The sequence below is a fragment of the Schistocerca nitens genome, chromosome 6 (genome assembly GCF_023898315.1).
Source record: "Schistocerca nitens isolate TAMUIC-IGC-003100 chromosome 6, iqSchNite1.1, whole genome shotgun sequence".
NCBI classification, from domain to species: domain Eukaryota; kingdom Metazoa; phylum Arthropoda; class Insecta; order Orthoptera; family Acrididae; genus Schistocerca; species Schistocerca nitens.
The window spans coordinates 616,492,357-616,506,662 of NC_064619.1; the positions used below are offsets into that span (position 1 = coordinate 616,492,357).

The following is a 14,306-nucleotide window of genomic DNA, read 5'->3' on the forward strand; positions in this document are numbered from 1 at the left end:
TGAAATGTCAGACTGTGTCATATCAGCCGATTCCTCGTTTTAGTCAAGGTATGCCACAAATTTCTCTCCCGTTCAGTACCTCCTCATTAGTTACGTAACCTACCCATCTAATCTTCAGCATTCTTCTGTACCACCACATTTCAAAAGCTTCTATTCTCTTCTCGTCTGAACTGTTTATCCCCCAGGTTCAAATGGTCCAAATGGCTCAGAGCACTATGGGACTTAACTTCTGAGGTCATCAGTCCCCTAGAACTTAGAACTACTTAAACCTAACTAACCTAAGGACATCACACACATCCATGCCCGAAGCAGCATTCGAACCTGCAACTGTAGCGGTATCCTCCAGGTTTCACTTCCTTAATAGACTGTACTTCAGACAAATACCTACAGAAAGACTTCCTAAGACTTAAATCTACATGCGATGCTAACAAATTCATCTTCTTCAGAAACGCATTTCTTACCATTTTATATCCTCTCTACTTCGTCCATCGACAGTTATTTTGCTGCGCAAATAACAAAACTCGTATATAACTTCTAGTGTCTTGTTTCCTAATCCAACTTCCTCAGCATCACCCGACTTAATTCGAGTACGTTCCATTATCTTTGTTCATAGTTCGTTGATGCTTATGTTTTATTCTCATTTCAAGACGCTTTCAATTCTGTTTAAATACTCTTGCAAGTCCTCTGCTATCTCCAACAGAACTACAATACTCTGGGTTAACCTGAAACTTTCATCTCTTGTCTCTGAACAATTTTAAGTTCTACTCCAAATTTTTCTTTGCTTTCCTTTGCTGCTTGTTCAGTGTACTGTTTCCCTTTCGTGTCTCTCGACCCTTACAACTCCCGTCTTGTTTGCGTACAACTTGTAGATAATCTGTTGCTCCCTGTATTTTATCCATGTTATAACCCATCTTCAAAGCTAAAGTGTACGATCAGTACCGCCTAGCTTGTTCCAAAATTTTCTGAAATTGAAACTTATTTTCCCCGAGGTCGGCTGCGACCAGTTTTCCCATACTTCTATAAAGAAGTATTTTGTAACCACGATTTGTGGTCAATATCTGTTGTCTTTGAAATTACAGTTATTACATTCTCCCTGAGGTCTGAGAGAATTTCCTTAGTGTCATACTGTTTGCACACTATGTGGAATAGTTTTGTTCTGGCTGATACTCCAAAGGGTATAAGTAGTTAAACTCACGCGGGCCTTCGTTTAAATTGCTTTAAGTGCCCTGTCAAAATCATCGCATAGTATCATATCTCCTATCTCACCCTCATCTGCGTCCTCTTCCCTCTCAACCATATTGCATTCATGTTCGATTTTCTGGTATATACCTTCCATATAAACTTTCAACTTTCCCTTGTTTGCTTGTTACTGCTTTTCCATCTGAAATCTCGGTATTTTTACAGCTGCTTTTCTTTTCTCGAAACGCCTCTTGTATTTTCCGATAGTTGGAATCTATCTTTGCGCTAGTGAAATAAGCTTCAAATCCTTATGTTTTCCTCTAGCCAATACTGCTTAGCCATTTTGCACTTTCTGTCTCATTTTTCAGACGATGGTATTCTCTTCCACCTGATTCATATGCTGCATTTTTAAATTTTCTCCTTTCGTCAGTAATGATTCAATATCTCCTACGACATCCAAGGATTTTTATTACGCATTCAGTTTGGATTCCGTAGAAATGTTGGAACACGTGAGGCAATACTGACCTTACGACTTATCTTGGAAGAAAGATTAAGAAAAGGCAAACCTACGTTTCTAGCATTTGTAGACTTAGAGAAAGCTTTTGACAATGTTGACTGGAATACTCTCTTTCAAATTCTGAAGGTGGCAGGGGTAAAATACAGGGAGCGAAAGGCTATTTACAATTTGTACAGAAACCAGATGGCAGTTATAAGAGTCGAGGGGCATGAAAGGGAAGCAGTGGTGGGAAAGGAGTGAGACAGGGTTGTAGCCTCTCCCCGATGTTAATTCAATCTGTATATTGAGCAAGCAGTAAAGGAAACAAAAGAAAAATTCGGAATAGGTATTAAAATTCATGGAGAAGAAGTAAAAACTTTGAGGTTCGCCGATGACATTGTCATTCTGTCAGAGACAGCAAAGGACTTGGAAGAGCAGTTGAACGGAATGGACAGTGTCTTGAAAGGAGGATATAAGATGAACATCAACAAAAGCAAAACGAGGATAATGGAATGTAGTCAAATTAAATCGGGTGATGCTGAGGGAATTAGATTAGGAAATGAGACACTTAAAGTAGTAAAGGAGTTTTGCTATTTAGGGAGTAAAATAACCGATGATGGTCGAAGTAGAGAGGATATAAAATGTAGACTGGCAATGGCAAGGAAAGCGTTTCTGAAGAAGAGAAATTTGTTAACATCGAGTATAGATTTAGGTGTCAGGAAGTCGTTTCTGAAAGTATTTGTATGGAGTGTAGCCATGTATGGAAGTGAGACATAGACGATAACTAGTTTGGATAAGAAGAGAATAGAAGCTTTCGAAATGTGGTGCTACAGAAGAATGCTGAAGATAAGGTGGGTAGATCACGTAACTAATGAGGAGGTATTGAATAGGATTGGGGAGAAGAGAAGTTTGTGGCACAACTTGACTAGAAGAAGGGATCGGTTGGTAGGACATGTTTTGAGGCATCAAGGGATCACAAATTTAGCATTGGAGGGCAGCGTGGAGGGTAAAAATCGTAGAGGGAGACCAAGAGATGAATACACTAAGCAGATTCAGAAGGATGTAGGTTGCAGTAGGTACTGGGAGATGAAGAAGCTTGCACAGGATAGAGTAGCATGGAGAGCTGCATCAAACCAGTCTCAGGACTGAAGACCACAACAACAACAACAACATTGTCTTTTTACCTTTTTCATCCTCTAATGCCTTCACTATTTCACCTCTCAAAGAAACCCATTCATCTTCTATTGTATCCACTGTTTCTGTCAATCGTGCTCCGTCTGCCTACTTATGCGGAGCATATTGTATTAGTTTACATCGATGATCAGTAGCCAATCCCTGCGTCAAGTATCGATCCTCTTCAGATCTTTATTTCGCTACTATTTTCTACCGTTGCCACTGTTTTGTATGAAACAGCACCATCCGATCATTCGCCCAAAGTGATATGGAACTTACAATGTTATTCACTAGGTCATTTACATATACTGTGAAAAGTAATGCTCTAATAACACTCCCTTTCCGCACGTTCGAAGTTACTTTCACGTATGAAGATTTCTGTCCGTTGAGAATGATATGATGTGTGTTGTTTGCTAGAAAATCTTCAGCCCAGCCACACTACTTGTCTGATATTTGTTCGTTGGTCAGCAGTGAGGAACTGTATCGTACTCCTTCCCTCATCAACCAGGGTGCTGGTGTCTCCTGTCTTCTGCCTTTGTGGGCGAACAGAGCCAGCTAGGTTTCAGATGGATTTTTGTTTCTGGAACCCATGTTGATTCGTGCAGAGATTTTCGGCCTCCAGAAATGCCGTAATACTTCAGCATAAAACATGTTCTAAATCGGTACAACACAGTGACGACGTAGATACACGCCTATGATTTTGTGTATCTGTTCGCCGATCCTTTGTGAAAACGTAACTCTTCTGCGCTCTTTTCCAATAATTACAAACGTTTCCCTCCCCCGGCGATCTACGGAACACTCCTCCTAGAAGAGGATCAAGTTCTTTCGCATGTTATATGTAGAATCGTACTGGAGTCCCGTCACGTCCAGTGCCTTTTTTTTCTGTTGATCGATTTCGGTGGTTTTTCTATCCCATGATCACTATTTCATTATTTCGATATCGTTCATTCTAACGTTCGTGCGATGGCTTAAAGAAATACACTCATCAAAAAAAGTTTTGCCTCGCCTCGATTCCGAGAGCTCCGGAACCCGTACAGAAAATTGGAGCAGAGATGAACATAAACATTATTTCCGCCCTTTTTATTGCTCATGAAAACCACGCATTGCATGTTGTGCCAGCATACAGCGAGACCTTCAGATGTGGTGGTCCAGATTGCTGTAAACACTGGTATCTCTAATACCAAGTAGCACGTCCTCTTGCACTGATGCATGCCTGTAATCGTCATGGCATACTGTCCACAAGTTCATCGAGGCACTGTTGCTCCAGATTGTCCCACTCCTCAACAACGATTCGGCGTAGATCTCTCAGAGTGGTGGAGGATCACGTCGTCCATAAACAGCCCTTTTCAGTCTAGCCCAGGCATGTTCGATAGGGTTCATATCTGGAGAACATGCTGGCCACTCTAGTCGAGCGAATTTCTTTATCTTGAAAGAAGTCAGTGCAAGATGGGGGTGCTAATTGTCGTCCATGAAGGCCAATGCCTCGCAGTTATGCTACCGATATGGTTGCATTGTATACATGGAAGAAGCCTGGAGATACTGACAGATTTCATATAATGATAAGACAGAGATTTAGGAACTAGGTTTTAAATTGTAAGACATTTCCAGGGGCAGATGTGGACTCCGACCACAATCTGTTGGTTATGAACTGTAGATTAAAACTGAAGAAACTGCAAAGAGGTGGGAATTTAAAGAGATGGGACCTGGATAAACTAAAATAACCAGAGATTGTACAGAGTTTCAGGGAGAGCATAAGGGAGCAATTGACACGAATGGGGGAAAGAAATACAGTAGAAGAAGAATGGGTAGCTTTGAGGGATGAAGTAGTGAAGGCAGCAGAGGATCAAGTAGGTTAAAAGACGAGGGCTAGTAGAAATCCTTGGGTAACAGAAGAAATATTGAATTTAATTGATGAAAGGAGAAAATATAAAAATTCAGTAAATGAAGCAGGCAAAAAGGAATACAGACGTCTCAAAAATGAGATCAACAGGAAGTGCAAAACGGCTAAGCAGGGATGGCTAGAGGACAAATGTAAGGATGTAGAGGCTTATCTCACTAGGGGTAAGATAGATACTGCCTACAGCAAAATTAAAGAGACCTTTGGAAATAAGAGAACCACTTGTATGAACATCAAGAACTCAGATGGAAATCCAGTTCTAAGCAAAGAAGGAGTATATAGAGGGTTTATACAAGGGCGATGTACTTGAGGACAATATTATGGAAATGGAAGAGGATGTAGATGAAGATGAAATGGGAGATAAGATACTGCGTGAAGAGTTTGACAGAGCACTGAAAGACCTGAGTCGAAACAAGGCCCCCGGAGTAGACAACATTCCATTGGAACTACTGACGGCCTTGGGAGAGCCAGTCCTGACAAAACTCTACCATCTGGTGAGCAAGATGTATGAAACAGGCGAAATACCCTCAGACTTCAAGAAGAATATAATAATTCCAATCCCAAAGAAAGCAGGTATTGACAGATGTGAAAATTACCGAACTTTCAGTTTAATAAGTCACAGCTGCAAAATACTAACGCGAATTCTTTACAGACGAATGGAAAAACTGATAGAAGCGGACCTCGGTGAAGATCAGTTTGGATTCCGTAGAAATGTTGGAACACGTGAGGCAATACTAACCTTACGACTTATCTTACAGGAAAGATTAAGAAAATTCAAACCTACGTTTCTAGCATTTGTAGACTTAGAGAAAGCTTTTGACAATGTTAACTGCAATACTCTCTTTCAAATTCTGAAGGTGGCAGGGGTAAAATACAGGGAGCGAAAGGCTATTTACAATTTGTACAGAAACCAGATGGCAGTTATAAGAGTCGAGGGGCATGAAAGGGAAGCAGTGGTTGGGAAAGGAGTGAGACAGGGTTGTAGCCTCTCCCCGATGTTATTCAATCTGTATATTGAGCAAGCAGTAAAGGAAACAAAAGAAAAATTCGGAGTAGGTATTAAAATCCATGGAGAAGAAATAAAAACTTTGAGGTTCGCCGATGACATCGTAATTCTGTCAGAGACAGCAAAGGACTTGAAAGAGCAGTTGAACGGAATGGATAGTGTCTTGAAAGGAGGATATAAGATGAACATCAACAAAAGCAAAACGAGAATAATGGAATGTAGTCGAATTAAGTCGAGTGATGTCGAGGGAATTAGATTAGGAAATGAGACACTTAAAGTAGTAAAGGAGTTTTGCTATTTGGGGAGCAAATTAACTGATGATGGTCGAAGTAGAGAGGATATAAAATGTAGACTGGCAATGGCAAGGAAAGCATTTCTGAAGAAGCGAAATTTGTTAACATCGAGTATAGATTTAAGTGTCAGGAAGTCGTTTCTGAAAGTATTTGTATGGATTGTAGCCATGTATGGAAGTGAAACATGGACGATAAATAGTTTGGACAAGAAGAGAATAGAAGCTTTCGAAATGTGGTGCTACAGATGAATGCTGAAGATTAGATGGGTAGATCACATAACTAATGAGGAAGTATTGAATAGGATTGGGGAGAAGAGGAGTTTGTGGCACAACTTGACCAGAAGAAGGGATCGGTTGGTAGGACATGTTCTGAGGCATCAAGGGATCAGCAATTTATTATTGGAGGGCAGCGTGGAGGGTAAAAATCGTAGAGGGAGACCAAGAGATGACTACACTAAGCAGATTCAGAAGGATGTAGGTTGCTGTAGGTACTGGGAGATGAAGAAGCTTGCACAGGATAGAGTAGGATGGAGAACTGCATCAAACCAGTCTCAGGACTGAAGACCATAACAACAACAACATGGTTGCACTATCGCTCGGAGGGTGGCATTCACGTTTCACACAGCCGTTACGGCTTCCATGACCACCAGCGGTGTACGACGGCCCTACATAATGCCACCCCAAAGCAGCAGGGAACCTCCACCTAACTGCACTCGTTGGACAGTGTGTTTTAGGCGGTCAGCCTGGCCAAGTTGACTCCAAACACGTCTCCAACGATTGTCTGGTTGAAGGCATATGCGACACTCTTCGGTGAAGAGAACGTGATGCCAATCCTGAGGTGCCCATGTGGCATGTACTTGGGCCCATCTTTACTGAGCTGCATGGTGTCGTGGATGCAGAGATGGACGTCGCCAAGGACATCGGGAGTGCAGTTGCCCATCATGCAGCCTATTGCGCACAGTTTGAGTCGTAACATGACGTACCTGTGGCTGCACGAAAAGCATTATTCAATACGATGGCGCTACTTTCAGGGTTCGTCCGAGCCATAATCCTTAGCTAGCCGTCATCCACTGCAGTAGTAGATCTTGGACAGGCTGCGCGAGGCATGTCATCGACAGTTCCTGTCTCTCTGTTCTCCATGTTCGAACAACATCGCTTTGGTTCACTCCGAGAGGCCTGGCCACTTCCGTTGTTGAGAGCCCTTCCTGGTACAAAGTAACAATACGGATGCGATCGAACCGCGGTACTGAGCGTCTAGGCATTGTTGAACTACAGACAACACGAGCAGTGTACCTCCTTCCTGGTGGAATGACTGGAAGTGATCGGATGTCGTACCACCTCCATCTAATAGGCGCTGCTGAGGCATGGTTGTATACATCTTTTGGCTGGTTTAGTGACATCTCTGAACAGTCAAATGGACTATGTCTGTGATACAATATCCACAGTCAACGTCTGTCTTCAGGAGTTCTGGGAACCGCGGTGATGCAAAACTTTTTTTGATGTATGTAGCTACAGTGCGATCTTCCTCAATGTAGGAGTTTTGTGAAAAGACGCTTACTACTGCGGCCTTCGCTGTGTCATCCTCCGTATACTGATTTAACACAAGGCGAAAATCTCTTAAGTTTTTTTGTCAAGGCGCTAGACATAATGTTACACTTGAGTACGTTGAACGCTTCACGCATGGTCCTAATTTTGGCCTCCTTCGGTTTCTGTTTGTCTTTGAAGCTTTGCCTACGTTTAAATTTGCAGTGAAACTCTCTTTGCTTTCGTAACCGCTTTCTAACACGGCTGTAGAACCACGGAGAGTCTTTCCCAGCACTCACTACAGTGCTCGGCACATGGCTGTGTACAGCGTGTTGTACAGATCTCTTGAGCTTTGTCCATTGTCATTCAACATTGTCAGTGCTGGATATGATATTTCCATGTTGACATGTCAGTCAGTCTGATTCTTGTCACTCTTGCTACATTCCTTGATACGCCTGTTTAGACGCGTAGAGATTTAACGGCCATACGGTTACTGATTCCATGTTCTACGTTGTCTGAGTCGAAAGTTTCGAGTCTGTTGGTGACAAGGAGAGCTAATATGTTGCCTTCACGATTCGATTATCTGGTTATTTGCTCGTAGTTAATTTCAGATAAGGCATTTATTATAATTTCACAGATTCCCTGCCACTACTTCCCATCTAAATCACTTGGATCTCCGACTCTGTCGCTGCTAAGTTGAAGTGTCTAGCATGAGCAGGAAATTTACTCGAAATGTCCTCCAAGCCTTCCGTCAAATGTACTGCTACTACCGCTCCCGAAGCAGGGTGTTCTAAAAAGCATCTAACGACTATTTTTGATGCGCCAGAACACGTATCTTCGGCAAAATTATTCGTATTCTGTACTGATAATGACGTCTCTAGGTCTTATCATCCTCTTTACGGCTATTAATGCGCCACCACCACGAGCGTTAAACCCATCTTTGCAACATACATTCCCATTGTGAATTTAGAATTTCAGTGCTATTAACATCTGGCTTCAATCATGTTTCTGTCCCTAGTACTACGTTGGCAACGGTATATTGTACCAGTGAACTAGCTATGGAATGATTCCATCGATGCTCCTGTGGTTAAGTAATGCCGCAACAACCGGTCTGTCATGATAAATGCTACACTCTTTAGTTAATGAGGATGATATGTTTGGTGTCTGAAGTCGAATGTATATTACAGGGCATGTGGAGGGCGTGGTGTCACCGCCAGACACCACACTTGCTAGGTGGTAGCCTTTAAATCGGCCGCGGTCCGCTAGTATACGTCGGGCCCGCGTGTCGCCACTGTCAGTGATTGCAGACCGAGCGCCACCACACGGCAGGTCTAGAGAGACTTCCTAGCACTCGCCCCAGTTGTACAGCCGACGTTCATAGCAATGGGTCACTGACAAATTACGCTCTCGTTTGCCGAGACGATAGTTAGCATAGCCTTCAGCTACGTCATTTGCTACGACCTAGCAAGGCGCCGTATTCAATTGATGTTTATTATGTGAAGCATGTACCGTCAAGAGCGATGTACACCAATTATGGATTAAAGTTAAGTATTCCAGCAGCAACGTACCTTATTGGCTATATTAATTACATTTAACTGTTCCAGACCTCACGCCAGTCTGCGTGTAATTAAACGCGTGCATTTCGGCCTCCTCTAGCAACACGGTGTTGGCTCTTCTGCCAACACAGCAGAGGGATTTCTCCATCCTAAAAAAATGACACGTACACGCCTCTCATACTCCGCTACCCTAGTAGCTGCTTTCTGCTTGTGGTGCACGAATGACCAATTTAGGGATTCTTAAAATTCTCCAGTAGACAGCAGAGGTCCGGAAAATTCACTTCCAAGATTGTCGCAGAATAGTCTGTCTTAAGCCTTCTACTAGCCTCCAAACCGTAGAAACGATATCGGTTCCTGGAACTATGCTGCAAAACGTTTGAGGGAGGTTAGCTGTCTTCAGTAAATCTACCATCCGCCTGCGGAAATCGAGGATGGTCTCTGAAGCCGGGTGGCGGTGACGTATGCCACGATTTTCAGCCTAGTGCACCCAGTGCAGTCAATCACTCCTGGCAGACCCTCCTCCACATCTCGAATGACACGCCCAGCAAGCAAACGGAGTTGCACTGGCCTTAATTTTCGACCTGACGGATATTTCCGTGAGGCATTCTTCGCCCGCCTTCCATTGGAGTCCGTGTGGTAAGCAATTACACCCTCTTGAGCTTGTTCTGGCCTTTCAGATTAGTTCGACTCGCGACAGGCGAGACAACCTCTGCAGGCTCACATGTACATTCAGCAGTGGGCACTACCTCAGACCTGTTTTTGGGAAAGGCGTAGGGGTGCAGTTGTGCGGCTGCTACCCACTTTCATGTTCCGGCCAGGGATTCGTCACTCCGCCACTGTCCGCCATTTACCATCAGATAAAGTCCGCATGTGGGCATCAGAAGGCTCTGCGACGTCAGGGATCTAAGGCGACACTGTGGGCTCCAGAAGCGTCACAGAATTCATCTTAGGTTCCCCAGCTCCGCCACAGCTTAAAAGCAGCAGCTTGAAGACGTCGTCCACGGCCAATACAACTTTCAGTTGTTTACCGACAGCGGTCAATTCGCTGCGCATCTGTACTTTTTCAAATTTTTTCTGTGCCACAAGTAGCATAGCCTTAAGCTAGGGAGTCACTGGGTGCAATATAAGTTTTGCTTCTACGCTGCCTCTGTGTTTTAGGGTTTCTTACTTCAATCGGTAAAAATGGAGTCCTTATAGGATCACTTTCTCGCCGATCTGTCCAACACCGACTCAAAGGAAGGCCTCGGCGCTTGTTGGTGACGTCACGTCAGCTAGGCACGGCGAACGCCTGGGCGTGCTTATCACTATAAATCTCTTATTTTTGGACAAAATGTTTGGTATTGTTTTGGATTCAGCAGTTTTATTTAATTAAAAGATTTTCTTACCATCGTAAAGCTACAAATGAAGATCATAGTTCTGTATTACTGAATCCTGTCGAAACAAACGTAGATCAAAATGAGAAGTACTTTGCCCCATTGCAAGCTTCGGAAATTTTACATTCAAGTAATTATATTTACTTGATCCATTTTGTTATCGAAACTTACCCCAACCCCCTTACAATGAACTCGTTTCTTTTATTTATTTATTTATTTTCGTTTGAAATCGTCACTGGAATTGTGAACTAATTTACATGTGTAAATGTCCAGCTGTTGACAGTCATTAGATTACAGTCGTTTTCAACGAAAGGAATTCTAAACAGGAAACAGCTTCATACATGGAAAATACTGCTGAGCTTAAACTTTTTTAAACATGCACATTAGAAAAGATAAATATTCCCCTCTTGCAACTGAAAGGAGAAACTTTATAAGATAAAAAAAATTATTTGATAAAACAAGTATATCTCTTTTGCCTCTTCTTCTGTCCCCCACCCCTTCCCCCAACATGTACAATCGCAAGATATTTCATTAACATTCAGTGCTCCTCACCCCACAGTCACCCAAGATACCTAAAGAAGAGCACCAATATGTTCACAGTTTCTTGTAAAAGCAACCCAGTACAAACGTAACTTCCTCAGATTTGCAAATAAGGTAAAGAAGCACGAATTCTGTTGCTGCTGGCCCATGAAGTATGTCAATCCTTAAAACAGGTGGGAAAAAAATGGTTCAAATGGTTCTGAGCACTATGGGACTCAACTGCTGAGGTCATAAGTCCCCCAGAACTTAGAACTACTTAAACCTAACTAACCTAAGGTCAACACACACATCCATGCCCGAGGCAGGATTCGAACCTGCGACCGTAGCGGTCGTGCGGTTCCAGACTGTAGCGCCAGAACCGCTCGGCCACCAGCGCTCGGCACAAAACAGGTGGAAATTTAAGTTCAGGAGTATACTATTTGTTAAGAAGTGTAATGAATTGCACAATTAATTGCTTGCAGAAATCTCTCAGAACAATGTGTGTTGGTCAACTACCGCCAATAGTTTCACATTTTCCTGTGTCAGAGAGGGAGACACCACCATTATGAGTATGCTCGCAACAGACCTGGCGTTCGCCGTGCCTAGCTGACGTGACGTCACGAACAAGCGCCGAGGCCTTCCTTTGAGTCGGTGTCGATCTGTCTGTGTCGCATTCTGCCAGTGCGGCTGTTACGACCACGTTCTCTGAAACAGGTAGAGGTACCGTGATCTACGGTCCCTTAAACAAAGAAACACCGGTACCGATCGGCCGCCCTGTCACCGGACGCGGATACGGTGGTCGGCATATCGTTCTCCCGGCCGTTGTCAGTTTTAGTGACCGGTGGTGCCCTCGCAAGTGCTGCGTGCGCCCCGCTTGCCAACAGCACTCGACTGACCCGTCGTTGACGCATCCCAGTGCTAGCCAAGCCCAACAGCGCTGAACTTCGGTGATCTAACGGGAACCGGTGTTACCACTGCGGCATGGCCGTTGGCTCTACGGTTGCTTGGTGGTGTAAAAAAATTTATGCTTCTAAGTCAATCGTATCAAAACATATGGCTGTTTAAGTCACATATTTTGATAGCTGCAAACTCTCTCATCAAAACGTATGGTGTACTTCTCGTCCACTTACAAGGGAACCTCCCCATCGCACCCCCCTCAGATTTGGTTATAAGTTGGCACAGTGGATAGGCCTTGAAAAACTGAACACAGATCAATCGAGAAAACAAGAAGAAGTTGTGTGGAACTATGAAAAAAAGTAAGCAAAATATACAAACTGAGTAGTCCATGTGCAACATAAGCAACATCAAGGACACTGCAAGCTTAGGAGCGCCGTGGTCCCGTGGTTAGCGTGAGAGGCTGTGGAACCAGAGATCCTTGGTTCAATTCTTCCCTCGAGTGAAAATTTTACTTTCTTTATTTTCGCAAAGTTATGATCTGTCCGTTCGTTCAGTGATGTCTCTGTTCACTGTAATAAGTTTAGCGCCTGTGTTTTGCGACCGCACCGCAAAACCGTGCGATTGTTATTGAAATCGCGAGCTATATTTGCTGGATTCATATTGCCCACTGAATATATCTCACGTATTTAATGCACTCTCGTCCAAAGTAGTGAATAGTCAACTGCCAGCCAGGGAGCCTCGTTAGCAGGAATACTCTCTCTTCCGTGCGCTGTAGTCGACTGACGTCGTGTGTTTCGATGTTTGTTTAGGTGTGGCGTCTCCATACTACGGCGCAGTTACCTCGCATCGTACGGACGGACGGACAGATAATAATTGTCTGAAAATAAAAAATTAAACTTTTCAGTCGATGGATAACTTGAATCAAGGACCTCTCGTTTCGCAGCCGCTCACGCTAACCACGGGACCACGGCGCTCTAGAGCTCACATTTTCCTTGATGTTGCCTATGTTGCCCATTGACTACTCAGTTCGTATATTTTGCTTATTTTTTCATAGTTCCACACAACTTCTTCCTGTTTTCTCGATTGATCTGAATTCAGTTTTTCAAGGCCTATCCACTGTGCCAACTTATAACTAAATCTGAGGGGGGTGCGATGGGGAGGTTCCCTTGTTAGAATCATAAAATTTGCCAGCAAGTAAGGTTTCTCAGTACAAGTAAAGGAAGGAATACGAATTTTTTTCATTTATAATAAATCACATACGTCGTCCGCTGTCCATCCGTCTGTTAATACACCTTTTTCTCATGAGCAGGAAGAGGTATCGAATTGAAATCGATGACAAATACCAAAGTCTACGGTACAGTGGCAGTGTAAAATATTTAACCTTCTAAGACAATGGAGACAAAAGATACGGTCATTCGTGGTGACACCATTTTCTCAGGATGGAGTTGTGGTTGTAAGAGGTATGCGCTGTCTGCGATATGAGAATCGCTGACCAGAGAGCAGTGTTGACTGCAGTACGAACTGTGTAACTGTAGCAGTTAGTTGTTGCTAGTCGCTAGTCTGAGGTGGTCTGCGCTTGTCTGCAGTCTCCTCTGGTCGGGAATCTGGAGATGGAGTATTATTGTATAAGGTAAAGAAGCAGCGCCGCGCATATCTAGTAATGTATCTGAACTGTCATCCAAATATTTTAAAAATGTCCTAATAATAATTTTAATAATATAAAGTAATTTTTTTAAAAAAAAGCATTCATTTAAAAAAAAATCAGTTGCTTCCTTTCACAAATCACACGTGTATAGGCCAGCATTGCACGGAGCTGTGCCGGAAAAATGTTAAGTAAGAGCAGATATATTCGCCGTTTTTATTGAGGTAAGAATTTTTGCTTTTTATTCAGAATGATCTTACAGGGCCACGACGCAGCACTGCTGTCGTCCAAATTTTACCAGGTTACTGAATTTATTTTTTTTATTATGAGGCTTAGGAATTTTTCTGTTTCGTGCTTACATTAAATCAGAAAAGAATTTTGTGGGTACATTAAATGGGAACCAGTTTTGTTCTGAGGTCACACAAAAATTAGAATCGCTATCCATAATAATTATTTTAATTTCAATTTCATAATTTTGTGGGGAGGTTACAAGGTATCATGTTAACATATATGTGAAATGCTAAATTCTATGATTATGAAAAGGATGGTTGCTACTCACCATATACCGGAGATGCTGAGTCGCAGATAGGCACAACAAAAAGACTGTCAGAAAATCTTTTGGCAGCAAAGCCTTCGGCGGAGATAGAAAGTACGAGAGCGCGCGCACACACACACACACACACACACACACACACACACACACACACACACACACACAAAGGCAACTCACACTCACACGACCGTAGTCTCTG

The 14,306-nt window shown here is 43.1% G+C and overlaps 1 pseudogene; it reads right to left on the bottom strand.

Annotated features, from left to right (window-relative positions):
- Nucleotides 1–11,890: 11,890 nt before the first annotated feature.
- LOC126191791 (5S ribosomal RNA) lies at nucleotides 11,891–12,008 on the bottom strand (annotated as a pseudogene).
- Between the last annotated feature and the right edge of the window lie 2,298 nt (nucleotides 12,009–14,306).